Raw genomic sequence first — 16,573 nt, 5'->3', positions numbered from 1 at the left:
CATGTCTGCTGGGTGGCAAACAGCTTGGGGGCCATTCTACATCCAAAAAGTAGAAATAGACTCCCACTTCCAATAAGAAACCCATTGTGCCCCCAATTATAATGTTGGTGGGGAGGGGAATGTGGCAACAGGAAAACGGTGACTCCTTGGTAAATAGCCCAGTCAATTGTCGAAATACAAAAATACCAAAATGACATTAAAAAATTCTCCGCATTTTTCCGTTGGCTTGTGTAAATTATGTCCACACCCAACTACTCAAGCTATAGTTTTTACTAAAATGAGGGCATGAACTGATGCTAATGTTGCAGAAGAGATAGGAAATGAGAATGTGATGTTGCCTTGCCTTTACTGGTTTATTTTAATTCATCTGCTTCTCCTAGTTATTAGAAATGACAACAGAAAATATGGCAGGTTTTAAAATGGATGATGCTTCAATACAGCAGAAACTGCAATCATTTCATGCTCCTGGCCAGCTGATATTTACCAGTATAACGAACAAACAGTAGAAATCCTGGATATATTTGGAAAACTTACCAGACACATCTGTAGTAACAAAAGTGACAATAAGCTTACATTTTAACCATGGGAACTCTTCAAAATGCATGTCATTGTGCAGCAGAGGTGGTGGAACACTAGTGTACACTTAAAAGGGAGCTGCCTTGAGAGTCCTCAACATTGCCCCCAAGAAATCTCACGGCATGTTGTCAAACATGGACAAGGAAATAACCTGCTGAATGCCACATAAGATACACTGAGGCTGGAAAGGGTGCAGAATATACTGTAAGTAACAAACTTCACTGCCCATTGCCAAGACTGGCTCAATAGTGGCACTGCTGACAAAGAATGTCAATTCCTAAAGGATATAGCTGCTAGACTGGGTCTGAGTCAAGTGGCGAAGAAACCAACAAGAGGAAAAAACATTCATGACCTCATCTTCACCTCTCTGCTGTAGATGTATCTATTCATCACTGTATCAGGAGTAATAACCACTGCACAGTCCTCATATTCAGGTGGTCTTCCATTGTCCTATGTGGCACTATCACCATGCTAAGTGAGATGGGTGTCAAACAGAACTAGCAAATCAAAATTGAGCATTCATGAAACACTGAGGGCTATTAAGAGGAGCTGAATTTACTCCAACGCAACCTGCAACCTCACGGCCCAGCATATTCCTCACTCCAACATTAGCATCAAGCCAGGGACCAACACTGGTTCAATGAAGAGTGCAGGAGCGCATACCAGGAGCAGTATCCTCCATACCTAAAAGAGATATGTCAACTTGGTGAAATTAAAATTCAGGACTACTTGCATGCCAAACAGCATTAACAGTGGATTATAGACAGGGGTAAGAAGTTCCAAAGCCAACAGATTTGATCTAAGTTCTGCAGTCCTGCACATCTAGTCATGAATGGTGTGCTCAAGAAAGCAGTACATCGGAGGAAAAGGCTCCACAAATATCCCCAGCCTCAATGATAGACAAACACAGCACATCAGTGCAAAAGATAAGGCTGAAGCATTTGCAACAATCTTCAGTCAAAAGTGCTGCATTACTCATGTATCCAAAGGTCCCCAGAAAAACAGATACACAGTTTTCAGCCAATGTGATGCAAAGTAGCAAGTGACATCCACACCATACATGTGCCAGACAATGACCATCTCAAACAGAAGAGAGTTTAACCATCACCCCTTGGTATTTAATGGCAATACCATTACTAAATCCTCCAATATCAACATCCTGGGGTTATGAGGTTGTAAACTTACTTGCCGAGCCAGTGTGTTTGGTTGCAGACTTTTTGTCACCCTGATAGGTAATATTATCAATGCGCCTCAGTGAAGCATTGGCGTTCTGTCCCACTCGTTATTTATATGCCTCAGTTTGCTGGGATGGTTGGCATCACTTCTGGTTCTGTTTAAAGTATTTGTTGAGAGTTCCGGTTGGCATGCCAGGCCTCTAGGAATTCTCTGCGATGTCTCTGTTTGGCTTGTGCTATTATGAATGTGTTGTCCCAGTCAAATTTGTGTCGTTCTTTGTCCATATATATTGAGACCAGTGAGAATTGGTCGTGTCTCTTGGTGACTAGTTAGTGTTTGTGTATCTGTATTGCCAGTTTTGTTCCAGTTTGGCCTGTGTAATGTGAAAAACAGAAATATGCCAGGGAATTCCTGGAGGCCTGGCATTCCACCCAGAACTCCATCAACAAACACATTGAACTGGATCCGATATACGAGCCACTGAAAAGCAGAACCGAAGTGATGCCAACCAGGCCAGCAAACCGAACCAGATAAATAACAAACCGGACAGAACACCAATGCTTCACCAGAGGTGCACCTACAATATTACCTAGCAGGGTGACGAAACATTTGCGATCAAACCCACCAGCTCGGCAAGCAAGACTAAAACCTCACCCACAACCCAAGCTATGAATCTCAAAAACTTTATCCTGGGGTTATCATTGAACAGAAACTGAACAGGAATAGCTATATAAATACATGAATACTGCAGCTGCAAAACAGGTCAGAGGCTAGGAATCCTGGAAGATATAACCCATCTCTTGACTCCCAAAGCTTGTTCACCATTTACGAGGCACAAATCCAGTGTGTCATGGAATACTCCCCATTTGCCTGATTGAGTGAACCTCTAACAAACTCAAGGAGCTTGACACCATCGAGGACACAGCAGCTACTTGATTGTTAGTGGATGTGGTAACATTCACTTCATCCATCACCGATGCTCAGTAGCAACTAAGATGCACCATTTCATAGATGCACTGTGGAAATTCACCAGGGCTTCTTAGACAGCATCACAACCATTACTATCTGGAGGAACAATGACAGCAAATATATAGGAACACCACCATTATCAAGATCACCTTCAAGCTCCTCACCATCCTGACGTAGGAAACACAACACTGCCCCTTCACTGACGCTGTGTAAAAATTCTCGAACTCCTTCCCAGCAGCATTTTAAGTGTTCCTACACCAAATGAGCTGCAATGATTCAAGAAGGTGAGTTATTAACATCTTCTGAAAGGCAATTAGGTTTGGGTAGTAAATGCTGGCCTAGCCAGTGAGGCCCAATTCCCTGAATTAATAAAAACAAATGATTAGTACTCGAAAAAATTTTATACATTACAGAGCTATGATTACTCAGGTTATAATTATAACCTCATATGATGTCCTGGAATATTTCTATGCACATGTGCAATTGTAACAATTGACTTTAAACTTGTCTGGTGGAACACAGGAGAAAACTGCTTAGTTAGGCAATTGAAGATTCTCAAATGGTATTTTTAAACAGCATTACTGTCTGGCCTACCTCCAACAGGCCCATTTGACAGCTGATAGAACTTAAAATTTACAAAGGGAGTAAATACAAGGTCATGAGATTTTTAGATTGAAGTGGAAAAAATGCTGGTAAGTTTGAGACATAAAAATTTCCCAGGAAAACTGATGAAAATCTTTAGTCCATATAAAATGATTTCCTGTATGATGAGGAAAGGTAAATAATAAAGTAAATTGGGCAATTTGGAATAACTAACAAAGATATAGTTTTCCCTTAATTATTTATTCTTTTATGGAATGTGAGCATCATCAGCAAGGTCAGTGTTTACTCTCCTGCCCCAACTACACACGAACTTGTTCAGTCATTGCAAATGGCAATGAACAATCAATCATTTGGTATGGGCCTGAAAGTACATGTGGGCCAAAGCAAGTAATGTTGGCAGATATTAGTGAAGCAGATGAGTTTTCAATAACAAGCAATATTTCACGGTCACTGTTGATTAAGCACATTGGGACCCTGGAGCAATCTTAGGATAATGAGTTGTAAATCATGGACAGAGTGGGTGGAGTAATGGCCCTGAAAGAAACTCAGGCAGACCATGCTGGAATCCCACACTGGAAGCAGACTGCGATACTCTTTCAGGAAGTTGAGATCTTCATTATTCATTTTTTATTTTGTGTGCTGTGAACTGTGAGCTGAAGATGACCTTTGGACTGTGAGCAGCAGCTTGCTTTAAAAAGAAATAGGAGAACAAGTGGGCTGTTGTTTGTTCATGAGGTCAGGCCTAGAAGTTAATTACAGGTTGATTCTTGTTCAAAGCACGCTCTGTAAACATTTTGGTTCTGGAATAGCATTATGCTCAAAAGAGATGGCAGATGATAAACCAAAACAAAAACAGAAATTGCTAGAGCAACTCAGGAGATCTGTCAGTTTTATAGAGAAAAAGCAGTGTTAATGTTTGAGATCTGGAGACCTTCTTCAGAACAGTGTTCTGAACTAGTCTGAAGGAGGATTAATGGACCCAAAACATTAACTCTGCTTTCTCTCTATAGTTACTGCTAGAGTTTCTGAGTCTTTCCAGCTATATCCATTTCTGTTTTTGTTTCTGATTTCCAGCATCCACTGTTCTTTTTTTTTAACCATTTTCAGAGATGTTAAACTTTAACTGCGACCGTTTTAGGGAGGCAGCCAATTTGCCAGGGAGAGGACAGAAGTTGAACTAGTTTTTGAACTGTGTTTAAGACAGAAGAAGTATTCCTGCAAAAGGTAAGGACAGAGGCTTGATTCTCATTTTCAATGTATTGAAAGTACAGAACGTAGAATCTTTGTTATAGGATTTCAACAAATATTCCTCAAAGCCTACTGGGAGCTATCTACTTCCTTCAGTGTCATCAGATACCAAGCAAGACACAATCATGTGGTGGTGAAACTATAGACTATGGAGCCTGTTTAAGAGAACTAGCCACTTACATCACATTTATTTCTTTTTCTTTTGATTTTTGTCTTAACTGTATCTGTTTAAATGCTTGTCTTATGTGAGAGTGGGGTCTAGAAACAAAAATGACTAAGCTCAAATTATAACCATTATTTAGATTATTTGCTCTGCTAAAGCTACTATATTATTAATAAATCCAGGTTAAATTTTGGTGAAACAAAGTGGATGAAACCTTTTTGTTTGCATCTGTGAGAAAAACATGCAGCTACCAGTCAAGCTAAATTACTGAATTGTGCGTCATTGTGAATGGACAGTACAGCATATTTATTAAGTCTTTTGTTTAAGCCATAAAACCCCGGTATCCGTTATTCAGAAAGTTTGATCATTTGGGTCAATTCTGGGGGTCATTGAATATTTTGATTTTATTGTATTGTGAATACAAGGATAGGGAGGGTGATTTGATTTGGCATTCTGTCTCTATGTCATAACAAGGAAGATACACCAAGAGCATATTGACATGAACATAGAAAGAAGATAGTTCGTATCTTACCCATTATGACTAGATGGTCAGAGCTTGATATATCTATGATTACATTGCACAGCAGTACTTAATATTAATGCATAATAAATAGTGTTACTTTGAAGGCTAAACCAAAAAAAACCCAAATATTCTTTGGCTTTGCCATCTCTTTGTCCAGTCTATAAAGAAACCAAATTCATAGTCTGGCATCAAACACTCAATAAAAGAATCACCGTTGCTAAAAGTAGTTTATAATTCAAGATTTTAAACAATTTCTTCAATTTAAATTCCACCAGCTAGCTAGTTCGGATTTGAACACCTGTCCCAAGGGTATTAGCTAGCACCTCTGAAACAGAAACTTTAACACTGGACCACCATCTCCCTCATATTGCAATTTAGAAGTGAGCAAGGGACCATCTGGAGAGTTTTGTGGCCACTAAAAGATACTAGTTATGAAAGACTTTATACCAGTTTCACATCAGATTTGTTTACCTCACAATTACTCATTTTGAGACTGAGTTAAGTAATTATTTGAATTATCACTTGTCAGAAAGATCAAAAGCACCATAACTGCTATTAGTTTATGTCTTGCTTTAACATAAAGTAGTGTTAGTTTAAATGAAAGATTAAAGTTAGAATAATAAACAAACATGCTGTACTGTCCATTCACAATGACGCACAATTCAGTAATTTAGCTTGGCTAGTAGCTGCATGTTTTTCTCACAGATGCAAACAAAAGGGTTTCATCCACTTTGTTTCACCAAAATTTAACCTGGATTCAGCAGTTATAAAATGGCTTTGATGTGCTGGTATATATATTAGTTACTTAAAATTGTTCTATTCTTATCTATGTCATGAAATTAAACATGAAAATGCTTAGTCCTTATTACTGTTTATACTGGCATTGAAAGTCCCATTAGAAACCATCGAAGCTGCAAACACTTATGAAGCATTTGGATGTGCACTTGTGATGCCAAGGCACAGAAAGCTATGGAATAGGTGCTAGAAAATGCGATTTGAATAGTTGAGTCTCAGAGATAGTAAGAGCTGCTGATTCTGGAGTCAGAGATAACACAATGTGGAGCTGGAGGAGCACAGCAGACCAGGCAGCATCATAGGAGCAGGAAGGTTGATGTTTCAGAACATCAACTTTCCTACTCCTAAGATGTTGCCTGGCCTGCTGTGCTCCTCCAGCTCTACACTGTGTTATCTTCGAATAGTTAAGTGGCTGTATTTGACCAGCACAGAAGCGATGGGTTGTAGGATCATTTTCTGTATTATAGATCTCTACACCCCATGACTTTATGACTGAGAAACAATATGTGAGAAACCAAATGGAGAGATTTCATAGCTGGCTGAAGACAATTTGTGGTCAATTATCAAGCTCAAAAATTAATAAATAGTCTCCTTGAATGTACTGATCTGGTTTGGGGGTCAGCCTAAGTGGGATGCCTTTAGGAACAAGGTGACTTCACGATGATCTGCCTGGCAATAGAAGTCTGAATCCAGCTAATTGGCAGACTTGGAAAATGACAAATCAGCAAGCCAGGTCTACAGTATTGTGAGGCACCACTGATATTTGACAAAGCAGCTCAGCTGAAGAAATCTGGATTTTTGGTCTTGTCACTAGAAGGTTTAATTTTTTTCCATTTGACACCAAATAACCTTGTATATCAAAGCAGTAGAGAGTATGGTCCTGGTATCCAGGTAGGACTGCTAATCACATTTTCTCCACATACCCTGCCACTCCATTCTATCTTGGAACTAAAAACGAATTAAAGTATAACTTCACACAAGTTGATATTCCTAACACCTCCCTGGAACTTGGAGATTGATAGTCTATCCAGAATTAGCATGGCCGTTATGATCATTGTGTATAAGTGTGAATTCTTGTACCTTCTTGACAAAAAAACAACATTGGCCCCATTTAACTTTTAACATCAAAGTCACCCAGGCTTGTTTTCACCAGAATTCAGAACAGATTAGAATAGGCCCTCTTCATCCCTCCGTTTTACCCTAAATTAAGTAGTCCTAAAACATAACAATCTCATGAAACCTCCCATATGTAACAATTTTTTTTAACAAATACGTTTACTATTTCAATACACACAGCACACAAAAAGGAAAGCTTTTCCCATATGCCGTGATCACAACTTCATCAAAGTATAGCCCCTGCTGCACCAAAGTTTATTTATTCATGAGATGATACATTTTGATGTATCTCAACAATAGTTATGATCTCTTTGAGAACAAGTTCCAATTGTTACCTGAAAGAGTACTTCAACCTTTCAAGTATTCTTCCCTTGTGAGACAGACAAAAGACAGGGTGTCACTTCGAAAGTTAATTGAAGAAACACTTCTTTATGTAATTCCTTAGCTATCAAAATAAAACAAAAGTTCATTACAACATTTACTTCTTACTTCATCTAACTGAGCTTTAACTCTTTTCATTTAACTTTACTTTAACTTAATCAGATATTTAACTTTGGCGATGCATTTGGCTTGAAACAAATAGTATCCCGATTCGAGGGAAGCACCAACTTTTGCTCTCAGTGTAGATCTTGCCTCGTGGCTCCTTGTTCCTTTGAAGATAACTTCAGGGCATGTACATGACAAATGTGGGTCTCGAGTGGTCAAAATCAAAGTGTGCCCATTCTACCAGAAACTTCTCTGGCACTCACCCAATGAATTGACCAAGTTTGACCACAATATTTGATCCCAGCCAATGGAGTTTACTGGTAAATAATTCCCAAATGTTTACACCAAGTTGCAAACAGCAACACACCATGTTCCATTTAAGATAATAGTGGTGCCAGTATGTCTCGCAGGCCAATATGACATCTCCCTCATTTGATCAACACAGGAAGCTATGGGTTGCAGCTTCCAGGAGAAGTCCAAATTGGGTTGGACTTAGCCAAATGTCCATCTGACACGATTAAACATGGAACTGCAGATGCTGGAAATCTGAGACATAAACAGAAATTGCTGATAAAATTCAGCAGGCCTGGAAGCATCAGCAAAGAGAGAAACAGATTTAAATGTTAACTCTGTTTTCTTTCCACAAGTGCTGCCAGAACTGTCATACTTTGCTGTGAAAATATTACATCTATATATGCATATATCTTACTCTAAATTACATTGTTTGTAACATGTCTATTATGAAAATGCAGATCCTTGCCAGAAGGCCTCTGAGGTCACTTCAGGGAGAAAGGAGGAGGAAAATGGAGAGAATGAAGGAAAGAGATATCAGAGATCTCTTTCCTCTGGAAGGCTGCCTGGCTACTGGGACTCCAGTTCCCTTGAGACATCATCCTGTCATCACCATTACTTCACAGTTCCCACTTACCAACTCATTGGCTACATATGTCTCAGTGTTAAGTTGGCCAAGATCTTAGAGTAAATGTCACCAGCAAAAACAGTTCTATATTAATTTTACCCAGTGACACACTCAATAATGCACTTGAAACTGAACAGCTCGCCCGTACATCCCCTTAGTATCTGTTTTGTAGGTGCCCTTGCCAGAATTAGTGCTCCTACACAGTCCTACTTCAGAAACTGCAATACAGCCAGTGGAAGGCTGTTGGCTTCCACCAGGAGGCACTGAAGATAGCTCTTCAGGGTTCGTCAAGCAGCACTGGGACCTTCAAGTCCCAGCTGTAGACTTCACCACCTTACTGTGAGTGGTGCAGTCTGGATTGGGTGGATGACAGACAACAGCAGGAACACTAGCAGAATGACAGTTGTGGAAACTTGAATGTTACCATCCTGGAAGAGGCCCGGGAGGTACATGCACTGAAACATTGACAAATATAATAGTCTGTTGAATGGTTTAGTGGTGTGAGAGTTTGCCATTTGGAGATTTGAGTGAGTTATTTCATTTGAAGATGCTTCAGCGTCCCTTAACCCTAAATGTGAGGTTGTTGTAACCATTATGGCACAGTTGCCAGGTTGCTAGGGCAGATCTTTTTGAAACCAGTTGCTCCAATTGTTTTTTTAGATGTGTTTTAAGAACCTCCTCCATCTTTGCAGAAATGTGACTTCTTCTCCTTGATCTTCTGTACAGCACAAGAAAAAACTGAACGTGCTTTCTTTTATCTGTTGCTCCAGTTGGTCTGTTTTTCCCTTTTCCAGGACATCACTGCAGGAGTTTCTCAGGGTAGTGTCCTACCACCAAGCAAATTCACCTGACCTTCCTTCCGTCATTAAGTCAGGAGTGGGGATGTTTGCTGGTAATTGCACAATGTTCAACACCATTCATGATTCCCCAGATACTGAAGCACTCGTGTCCACAAGACCTGCACAACATTCATTCAGGCTTGAGCTGGTAAGGGACAAGTAACATTCATGTGATAAAGTGCCATCTCCAACAAAACGAAATGACATCTCCAACAATGAGGGAGCCTAATTATCTTGCCTTAATTTTCAGTAGCAATGTCATCACCAAATCTCCCCATATCAATATTGTGGGGATTACCAAGTGTAACTAGACCAGCTATACAAATTCTGTGGCTACGAGAACGGATTTGAGGCTGAGAATGGAGGCAAGTAGTTTATCTCTTGTCTGGCTAAAGTCTCTCTACCATGTACAAAGTATAGTCAGGAATATGAAATATTCTTGACTATCCTAACGCATCACCAATAACACTTAAGAAGCTCAGTGCTAGCTAGAACAAAGCAATCCATAGAATTAGCACACCCTCCACTGCTGATGTACAGGTAGTTCTCTAATAATATGATAGTTGTGTTCTTGTGTGACCTGGTGCTGTAGAAAATCACGTTATAGAGAAATTCCCATTGAAAATCACTATACTGTATAATAGACAGTTTATGTTATCCAAACAGTGTCCACTATTCGTCAATCACATAAATGAAATATGCGTTATAGCAGAAATGCCTGTACCGACGCAGCAAATGTTTACTTCCACAGCACAATAGAAATGCACGAAGCTCCTTCTGTTGCGCTTTCCAAACCCACAACGTCTACCATCTGGTAGGATAAGGGCAGCAAATATATTGTAGCACCACCAACACCTACAAGATTGCTTCCATAACCACACATCATCCCAACTTGGAACTATATCACCGTTCTTTCACTGCCACCAAACCAAAGTCATGAAAGTCTCTTCCCAAATATACTGCAAGTTAATCTACATCATGTAGACCTGTGCTAGCTCTGGATGATACTTAACCCTCATCCAAAATCTAAGACAAGTTGTCTAGTTATTACCTCCTCATATAACTTAGCACTACCTCCCCAAGGTGATTAGGGATAAATTACACGTGTTGCCCTATATCAGCAATGCTATCATCCCGTAAAAGAACTTAAAAACAGTTTCTATACAATGCATTTTCTATACAAGTGCAGCTCCCTTAAGAGGAGCAGACAGCCATCAAGATGTACAGGCAAGTTGAAAGATGTGCTGATCATGCATGCTGCCAGACACCATACTAAGTTTGGATCAAACAGTGTTTCATGCTGAACTGTCAGATGAAATTATTGAAATGAAGAGTCAACATGGTGTTTGTGTTGAATTGGCTTGAATGTGACAAGTGAGGGGTAACTGACTTCTAATATGACTTCTGTGCTGTAAAACAGACTTGGTTCAATGGTTTTCTCATGTCTTATTAACCTAATGTCATGAATTACTTTAAAATACCTTTTGAAATGTTCTCTTTCTACTACATTTTGCACATTTTGTTTACCATTTAGTACAGCTGTCTAGCTACGTGCTGTTGCTGACCTATTTTGAAGCCTAAAAATCCTTATGCAATCTATTTCCCTTAACTCAGTCCTCCAATCCTTGAGATCAATCTTGTGGTATTCTATGAGCTGTCTCCCCAATTTAAATAATCTCCTCACGTCTTAGAGACCAGACTAAACACAGAACTCAATGTATACTTTTAAAATTTCATGTATTGGAAATAGTGCGACATATAGATTATGTTACAAACTCACAAAGAAATGACTCACTGTATTGCAGATTGCACAACATCTCTGTACATTATTCCATTGTGGGGGAGAAAGAGCTGATTTAACTGACTTCTAGGTGCTTAAGAAGAGCAAATGTAAAAAAGTTCGGTGCAACATTAGCTGCTCAAATGTTATCAACATTCGCAATATGAATCGTACAAAATATTCATGGCTGCAAGTTTTTTTTTAGTTTTAGTAACTGGTGGTGTGGTAGTTATTTGTGAAATCCAAGAGTTTATAGATTTAGTTCAAAATGCACAACAGATTACCTCATGATTGAAACACTTACATTGGTTTCAGTATCCTCGGTCTAGAAAATTAAAAACCACTCTTATTTCTTAGTGATTCCAGTCCATACACACAGGAAATGAGCCACAATAAAAATGAACTATCAACGTACTAGTTGTAGCAATCAACCAGGAAGAATTGCCAGGTAAGTATATTACAAGCATGGACAACCAGCTTTTAAAGGAGAGAAATTAAATTTAAAGTTACAGGTTGCTGTTCTTAGGAAGGGTCACTTGATTTGTAATGTTAACTCCGATTTCTCTTCTCAGATGCAGCCAGACCTTCTGAGCTTTTCCAGAAACTTCTGTTTTTGTTCCAGATTTACAGCATGTGAAGTTCATTTGGTTCTTATTGAGTTTATAAGGAGATTATTGGAAAGGGATAAAAGTACACACACAGCTTTTCACATTCTCTGGAAGATCAAAGCATTTTATATCCAGGTAAGCCTTTCATAAGTACAATTACAATTATAATGTAGGAAATATGGAATCCAAATATTGCAAAGCAGCAGCCCACAAACCTCAATAGGGTAATGATCAGATAATTTGTCTTCAGTTTTGGTTGCAGTTTAAATATTATGCACAACAGTGAGGAGAACTTCACTGCTGCTGCTCCTTGAATAACACAATGAGACTTTTGACTTGACAGGACAGATGGGCCTCCACTGAACGATGACACTCCGACATTGCAGCATCACCTTAGTATTTGACATGAGTGCCAAACCTAGATTACACATTCAAGTTTCTGGAATGGGGCTCAAATCCACAACCATCTGACTCAGAGGCAGGAGTGCTACCATTCAGCCAAGGCTGAAACCAAGAATGAAAATTCTGATTTAACAAAAAAATGGAGTCTGAAAGACAGCTTAATTCATATTATGAAAAGTCAATTCAGGATGAGCCCCTTGCCAAGATATTGTCAAAACGAACAATGTTGTGGATTGGATAAATTTACTCATTCAATGTGCTAGACAAATGTATTAAATAATCTACTGCCAAATTCAAATTCATCAGGGCATGTTTTTTCAGCTGCAATGACCAATGTAATATCCACATGTTATTTTGTAGGTTATTCATCACGGAAATGAGAAATACAATTTTGGAAAACATTTCAAAAAAATAAAACATTTTTCTTTTCCGAGAATCCAAATGATTTTCACCCTTCCGATCTTCATTTCCTATCCAAGAGAGCAAGTTTCTGAATGTGCGTGAGTGTACTTGAATTGCTCTCTGATTTCCCATCTCTTCTCTTAACTAGGAAGCACCTGACACCTTCTTACAGCCTTCCTTTAAAAACCATTATATCATCCATGAGATTATTAACTGGTCTTGCTTTATTTAGAGAGACATGGCACAATCACAGTAAGCACACTAAAATGTTCTGGAGGCAACTGGAGGAGATCGGAGGCAGCAGCTTCAGCAGCAATAGCATCGCAGTCCGCTGTGGGAACAGCGAGCAGTGAGGGAGGTCCCCCAGTATTTGCGCGACAGTGAAAACAGGCAGCTGAGGTCTCCCAGACAGTGAGCTAAATGGACCAGATGGGGGCCCCAGCAAGCAACTTATCAAAGACTGTTGAACTTTTAACTTTTATTCTTTTAGTTTTCTAATTTATGTTAAGGAGGATTTTAATGTTACTACCACATTTCTTTATATTTTACTCATTCTATGAAGGACTGTAATGCCTAACTTTTTAACTTCTATTTCTTTTACTACTTTGTACCTGAATGTTTTGTACCAAGGTACCTTTGTATGGCGACGTGACACTTTTCATTGTACTCCTATACTTGTGTACACATGACAATAAAATCTGAATCTAGATCTTTAATGAAAAGAAAATGTACGTATATGTTAAAGTTTGGATTTCAGACCAATGGAATATGGATGTTAGTTACTTTTGTATGGGTTTGAAATAAAAACAAGGCTGTTAAGTCCTTTGGAATATGTCTTATTCCAATATGTGTCAGAAAACTGGTCACTGTAACCACCCTCTTGGGTTAATGGAAGATTGTTGGTTTATACTGCGAGGTTGGCGAAAGGAGTACTGGCATTAGCTTGCTTTTGGTTTGGAATAATCAAGGATCGATTGTAGCTTAGAAAGAAACCTAAAACTTGAAAACTTTCGGAACAGTTTTGCAGGAGATGTAACTGGGGTCAGAAGCAAATGTAGTTGCTCTCCTCAAAATAAGGATAAGATAGTGCAGGAAAAGCTCTGCTATTTTGGTACAAAAATTTAGCTTGTGAAACTTTCAGACCATGAGTGCTAGTTAGCTATCAGGAGATTAACAAAGAACTGGGAAATTCCAAGATTTCAGGTTGGTGAATATTCATGTAAAAAGGCTTCATAGTTCACAGGATAGAACTTGGTGAGAAACACCCAATTCAAACCTAAAATTTTGATATAGAAGACCATTTTTTTTTGGATTTGAAACTGTAAAGTAGCGGTTTTGCTGAATAGATTCTTTGTGCTTTATATTTAGGTGACTAGTTTTTTTGTAATAAACTTGTATGTCATCATTAAAGAAAATGTGGAGACGTGTGGGCCTGGGTTTCAACGAATGAGCACCATGCTAAATAAAAAAAATATATAAAACCAGATCGTAGTCTGGGATTTGATTTGTCCAGTGATAACATCAGCTAGGATTACAATAGTGATGAAAATTTAACAAAAACATATTATTGTAAACACCCTTCAAGTCAGTCAGCATATAGAGAGATAAAGGGAAATAAGTATATGTAAAGGATAAAACAAAGTACATTATCTGCATACAACACAGTTCAATAGATTTCAAGCACCTAGCAAAACATGATCCTATTTACTCTCCAACATCCCTATTTTACTGTTAATCAAAAAAATCCAGATAAACTTTCTACCTTTTTGGAATCCATACATTGACTTAGCTGCTTCTTTTCAGTTCTGGCTGAGAGGTGTGAAGCTTTTTCATTTGACTCTCACAACTGAGATCTTAGGCTTTCATAGCTTTCAATGACCAATGCAGACTTCTAACCAGACACTCCTGGTCTAGAAGTTTTCACAAAATGAAACCCTTAACTGTTTTGTTCCCTTAACTACTGTGTACATTTTTTTTCCCCCCATGAGAAAATATTTTTAGGCTATACTTCAGTTAAACTCTAAAAATGGATCCAGAGACTTTTAACTGCATTTTAAAAAAAACTTGTTCATTCTATCTTCTGCAAAGCTGATGGATTAGTGTTTCTTTTTTGGTCATAGAATCTTGTAACATAAACAAACTTCCATTAATACTCCAGTTATCTTTCAGTTATCTGCTGTCTGCCACAAACCACATAAAAGATTACAATGCAAGCCATGAACAGATAATGTTTAGATGATATATCAGTGTCGACAAAGCATTTGCTGGCTAATATGAATCACAGTGTCGTGATAAGTTGGTCACTTTCAGACTGACACAATAACTAGTGGAGTATCACAGGAATCAATGCTGGAGCCTCAAGCCATTACAATCTGCATTAATGACTTGTGTGAAGGAACCAATTGCATTATACTCAAATTTTCTGATAGTAGTATTATCTTATGAAGAGAGGAAGTTCGGCAGATACTCAGTGCATTTTAGAAGAACAAGTGGGCCAGTTGAAAGCCGTGATACGGAGATTCTGGTTTTGGACTGGGGTGGACAAGTTCAGAAGTCAGATGACATCAGGTTGTAGTCCAACAGGTTAATTTGAAATCACAACCCTTTGTAGCCTTACCCCTTCTTCAGGACCAAAGTGGCAATGCTCCCAAAGCTTGTGATTTCAAATAAACCTGTTGGACCTCAACTTCTGAATGTGTTGAAACAGATGAGATTCTGAGGGAGTTTTACAGGGTAGATAGTGAGAGGATGTTTCCCACCAGAGTAAAATCTAGAACGAGAGGTTACAATGTAAAAGTAAGGGGTCTCCATTTTAAGACCGAGATTAGGTAATTGAGTGTGTTTTCTCTTTTTTATGATTCTCAGCCTCTTCCACAGAGAGTAGCAAAAGCTGGGTAATTGCATACATCCAAGGTTGAGTTAGGCAGATTTTTCATCAACAGGGAGTTAAAGATTGTGAGGTAAGGTAAACCAGCCATGATTTTATTGGATGGTGGAGCAGACTCAAGGGTCCAAAAAACTTTGCTTTTTTTTGGTAATGTTCTGAGGAAATTACCATAATAATTTTAACTTGTGTTGCCTGGTCCTAATTATATTTTCCCTATAATTAAGGAAATGCTGTAAAACCTCTCATGATTAAACTGGCAAGCTATAGCTAACTATTTAGATAGCCTATCACTCCAGAAACATACAGGGATGGGAATGCTACTTAATAGGCTACATTCAAAAAGTAAACACACTCACTCATTTGTTTTACATGGGTTTCTATCCACTTTCTCATGACAGTTTCACATACCATTCTCAGGTATTGGCTTCAACTGCTCCTCAGCCAATTATAAGAGTGTGAATTCAAAAGAAACGTAAAATGGGCTGATGGCTCACTGTCACTCATATGACACTTATCCGCAACAAAATCCAACCCCATGAAGAATACTTCAAGCTGCATGTGAAATGTGAGATCAAAAGAAATATTTCAATATCCGTTCGCAAGGAAAATGGAATGTTGGCATTTATTGCCAGGGGAATGAAATGAGTAGGGAAATCTTGCTACAACTGTACAAGATATTCAATCAGGAACAGAACTTTGGATGCCTGAAAGAAGTAGTAATAAAAAAGAAACCCAGGAACTGACTAGAAGTCACCTACAACACATATCAATGTTTTCATAACTCTAAACATCACACAGTGAGGCAGAGCTGTCAAGTTAAAACAGCATAGCCGGGGCTGGGACATCTTCCGCTGTCATGATAGGAATGGAAACAAGAATCTGGAGCCTTAGCCAACATAAATAAGGCAAGGAGCAGAGGATCACAGATTGAGAGGTCCCACATCCCAGCCCTGTGACAGGAAGGTTCATCACAGTCTGTTCTGAAAAGGTATATCTAAATCCTGGGAAGCAGGCAAAGATGGAGTCCACTCAAAGACCCAGACTCTGATCAGGCGAGAAAATCATAAAAGCTGAAAAGTAT

The sequence above is a fragment of the Stegostoma tigrinum genome, chromosome 20, assembly GCF_030684315.1.
Source record: "Stegostoma tigrinum isolate sSteTig4 chromosome 20, sSteTig4.hap1, whole genome shotgun sequence".
In the NCBI taxonomy this organism is placed as follows: Eukaryota; Metazoa; Chordata; class Chondrichthyes; order Orectolobiformes; family Stegostomatidae; genus Stegostoma; species Stegostoma tigrinum.
Note: the sequence above shows the minus strand (reverse complement) of the source record.